The 4,872-nt window shown below is 36.1% G+C and overlaps 1 long non-coding RNA gene across 1 annotated transcript; it reads left to right on the top strand.

The window, feature by feature from the left end:
- Positions 1–2,528: 2,528 nt before the first annotated feature.
- LOC149151764 (uncharacterized) lies at positions 2,529–4,421 on the top strand. The gene is made up of 3 exons (XR_016263029.1): positions 2,529–2,877; positions 4,001–4,152; positions 4,311–4,421. It is a non-coding gene; the product is annotated as an uncharacterized LOC149151764 (long non-coding RNA).
- The last annotated feature ends 451 nt before the right edge of the window (positions 4,422–4,872 follow it).

Raw genomic sequence — 4,872 nt, 5'->3', positions numbered from 1 at the left:
TAATATTTATTTGATAGTCACGTTCTTGGCTTTGTTGCTTCATTTGAAGGAAGGAGGACACTATTGAATTATTTCAATTGCATGGTTCACACCTCCCAAGTATTAGTTAACTTGCCTAAAAAGGTTCCTAACACAAGTGATCAATGCAAATATCACCCATAGGCTACTTTTGTTCACAAAACTTAACTCTCCCACTTTATTTTTGTAAAGACCCACTAATTCAATTGTAGCCATGGTAGTTGATGCACAACCTCATGTGCACCAAAAAACATCCCATAACCAACCTCCTCGAACCAAGCTTACCCTTCCACTCCTAACACCAAAATGTGCAACAATTATCATAGGGTCCAAGGGGTATTGTCCTTGGTGGCCTCTCATCACTATTGATAACTAGGGTTGAAATGTCACACCCCATGCTTGTGAAACATCTACATCATTTGGCACATTGAATTCCATCCATGCGCACCAAGTTCTAATATGCATGCATGCTTATCCTATATCTGCTTATATTTAGGAATGCCAACCATGACATAACCTTTACAATATCTTTCTTCTTATTCTTCTTCTTCTTATTACTATAGAAAAAAAGGACCCTTTTGTTATTCACGAGGAAGAAAAAAAGCACAAACATTGACAAAAATATTGTAACTTCTGTCATTACAATGGGTTGCCTGAAGACAAGGCATCACGACCCAGAAGAAGAGAAAAAGAAGTTGTTGTAAAACTAGGGTTTTACAATATTTTTTTCTTCTGCAAATTATAAGAGTGACTAGAAATGACAATAGCATGCAACCAAAAATTGTAGAAAGTGTATTATACAACCACGAAGAGGGCCCTACTATGAGAAAAACGAAGACAGTGACTAGAAATGACATTAGCCTGTAACCAAAAATTCCCGAAAGTGTATTATACAACCATGAAGAGGCCCCTGTCAAGAGAAAAAGAAAGACATTGTATTTGAGGCTAATTGAAAGCTGAATGTAGACTCACTTGAAATTTATAGTAAGCTAGTTGATAACTAATTGAAAATTTGACTTAAAGCTGATCCATATTAGTATATGGGCATCGAATGAGAACTTTGAATTGGGTTGCCAACTAATTCATCATAATATATGTAACCTGTCTCCAGACAAATAATTCTTTTTTAGAGAGAATCTACAGTTGTATTTAGCTCCCTATGGACGTGATGGAAATTGATTTCCTAGAAGTGGTTCTTTAACTCCATAATTTTGCTTTTCCAGGAGGATAAACTTATAACTTCCAACTATGCTTTACTGTCATTTTTTTTTGGCTCCATTACAATATTTGTATGTCAACAACATGGCACACTACAACCAAGAAGATGAACAATTACATCATTAAGAGTTACAAAACCATCTTGCCATCGAATAACCAACATTAATTAAACAACCATTTAACAACATAATAGCAATTACACTATATATATATATATATATATATATATATATATATATATATATATATCACATTACACGTATAAATACCGCATTTCAATAGAAGTTAGATGAATTGCGCTAGTCCCAAAGTTTTGCTTTGACTTGAAATTAAACTCTTCTTCACTTTGTGATTTTTGTGTTATCCACTAGCATAGACCCATCTTAAATATAGATATAATATGAGCGGAGAGGGATCCAATTTCTTCATTGGCAATTATTTTTTATGAGAAAACATTATTTAAATGTTTTGTATTTTTTTTTTTAATTTATTTTGGCCGACACTAGCAAAATTTCAACTTTGATGATGGAAAAACATCGCTGTAACCATACTAGGCTATAGAGTGAGCTTGGCATATTCATATTATTTTCATCCTCAACATTGAGGATTGTGTAAAGCTCAGTGGAAGATGCCCCTTGGAATGATGGACAAACATGGCTGTAACCATACTAGGCTGTAGAGTGAGCTTGGCATATTCATATTATTTTCATCCTCAACATCGAGGATTGTGTAAAGCTCAGTGGAAGATGCCCCTTAGAATAGTTTTGATGCCCCCAAAATGACTTCCATTCTCAACCCCTCCCCATGACATTTGAACTTAAGACCTCGTAACAACTAAACCCCATACAAACCAACTACCCTACAACTTATCATGGATCAACCACAACAATACTTATTATAATAATTTAAAACCAATATTTCTAATTACTTTTCCATATTTATCTCATTTACAAACCCCTCAACCCCATCCCATTATTATTACAATAAACACAATAATATATCACCGAGGAAAGAGTTCAAAATTGCGAAAACAAAAAACGCACAACAACCTCTGGTCCCAACATGACAACATGAATGAAGTAGGCCTCTCATGTTGGAGATGATTTAGGGGTTATTCCATGGCCTTCTCTCCCTTTGAAACCCCCCAACCATCCCTGTAATAATTTATTATATTATCTTTAACGATGCTACTTTTACTCTCAATCTTTAACAACTACCAGCCTTCCCTCTTCAAAACCCTTATATAGAGTGTTTTCTCTCCATCGACCTCAAAAACCCTTATATAGAGTGTTTTCTCTCCGTCGACGTCATTGCCCTTTGCCTTCGAAGCATTTTTGCACAGTTAAATCCTTTGTCCAAAATCCTCGGGGTTTCGCATTCGTGTCTGATATTGGGCGAGTTTCTGGCATATTTTGGATCCATCGATTTCATTCGAGCCCTCCCTCTGTGCACTATCTGGTATTGGGATGGCTGGAACTCAGGAGGATCCTGTTCTTACACGGGCAGTAGATGACGATTTGAGAGAGAACGAGGATGATGCCGGAAAGGAAGAGGACACGGAGCTCAGGTTGCACCCATTGTTAAGCTTGAGGAGGTTACTGTCACCACGGGCGAAGAAGAGGAGGATGTCCTTCTTGACATGTAAATTTCTTAATCCATGGCTATTTCATGATTTTGTTTTCTCAGTTGAAAGTTGTTTTCATGGCCTCTTCGGTGGCCCTTTTCCTGTGCACATAAATGGGACCTTGACTATAAGGAAGATGCATTTGGGCAGTTATTTACTTCTAATTTTTCTCCTTTTTAGTAAGATCTGTTTTTATCGGGTTCTCGATGTTTTGTTCGCCTGTTGATGATGATCGGATTTGTCATTTCAATGGGGTGCTGAAGAAACTCTATGGTAGATGCATTTAGCGGGCTATGGTTTGTTTTATCGGGTAATTAGGGTTTTGCTTTTCTGTGTATTTTGTGAGTTTCTTGTTGTTTTGATGTCCCATTGATATTTTGATCAGCATTTTTTGATCTCATTATGGTCTGTAATAATTGTTTTCCTATGTTGATAGGCTATCGATGAAGATTTTTTTGGGGATGCATTTGATGGTTTATTTGTTATCATTGGGGGTTTTGTATTTTGATGAGTCTTTTTGTATTTTGTTGAACTATAGGCCATCCTTTTTTCAATGTCTTTGAAGAATCTATGATGGTTTCTCTGTTATTCTGGTCTAGTGGGGGGTGTGATGGTCATTTGTTATTGTTAAGCATACGGGGTTTCGTATTTTTTGGTTTTTGGATTAGCCATTGAATACTGAATTGGGCCTATTTGATAATCTGTCTTTTGGTTATTGGCATTAGGGTGATTTGTCTTTTTATGTTGTGAGGTGGTATGATTCAGGCATATGTCTGTTTTGGTCTTCTGTCAACTGTTTTCGTTGACTTTCTATGATGTTTTGAACAGGCTTTTGATCATTTCTGTACTTTATGGGGATGTATGGGATGAGCATTCTTTTTTTATTAAATAGTTGATGATTTGTATTCTTACATGTTTGATGTTATTATTGAGCTTTTTTGTGGGATCCTTTTCGGTAATGTTAAGGAATATCTCCTGTGTTTTTAATAGGTCGCTGGTAATTTATCTTTGAATGCATTTGATATGGTGGGATATTGCGGACGTTACTTCTAATGGATGCCATGGGCTCTTAAAATGATCCTAATGCAGTTTCATTGTTTATTAATATTCCCATTCTTTTTTATATGTTTGACCCTGCAGGAAGGCGAAGCTGTACAGGTTTGACAAGGATGGGAATCAATGGAAGGAGCGTGGTGTAGGAACAATAAAGTTTCTTAAGCACAAGGATACTACAAAGGTTCGGATGGTCATGAGGCAATCCAAGACATTGAAAATATGTGCAAACCATTTAAGTATGTAAATTTGTTTGTTTGTTTTTTTTTGTGTAATTTCCCCCCTGAGATTGTAATAACTTATCTTACGTCCAAGTTTTAAGAGGCTTTCTGTGCCGAGAATTTGTGTTGATCCTTATTATCTGGATTATGTTTTTTTTTTTTTTTTTTCCTTGCAGTTCATTCCCCAATGTCACTTCAGGAGCACACAGGTAGTGATAAAACTTGGGTCTGGCATGCAACTGATTTCTCAGATGGGGAACTGAAGGAAGAACTCTTCTGCATTCGTCTTGGTTCTGTAGACAGTGAGTAATGTTCTTAGACTCTTCTAATCCTTGTTATGATCTTTTCTTTCTGTCTTGTATTTTTCTTTGATAAAATCAATGTTTGAGTACCTATATTCTTGGATCATTTCATTGAAGGGGTGATTTTGCATATGTTCTTAGGATGCTTTTGTGCAGATTATAGTGGGTTGGTAAGGGATCCCCCTCCCCAAACACCCTATCAGTATAGTTAAGACTTGAGTTTAGGGTGGCTTTAATTATCTCTGGTAATAGCAAATGATACGGAGGATTGTGCATAACCCACCCCCTTTTTGATTCCAATAAGCAGAGGTGGTCACTATGGTAATCCGATTTCAATTTGTAGTTAGAAAATGGGGTCACAACTTTCCATATTTTTTGTTTTGTTTTGTCTTTTTACATCAAACAATAGTATATTTATTAGAACCATAGTCAACTA

The sequence above is a fragment of the Pinus tabuliformis genome, chromosome 9 (assembly GCF_031772625.1).
Source record: "Pinus tabuliformis cultivar Carrire ecotype Pingquan chromosome 9, CPIR1, whole genome shotgun sequence".
Classification (NCBI taxonomy): Eukaryota; Viridiplantae; Streptophyta; class Pinopsida; order Pinales; family Pinaceae; genus Pinus; species Pinus tabuliformis.
Note: the sequence above shows the minus strand (reverse complement) of the source record. Positions and strands in the feature narration are given on the sequence as shown.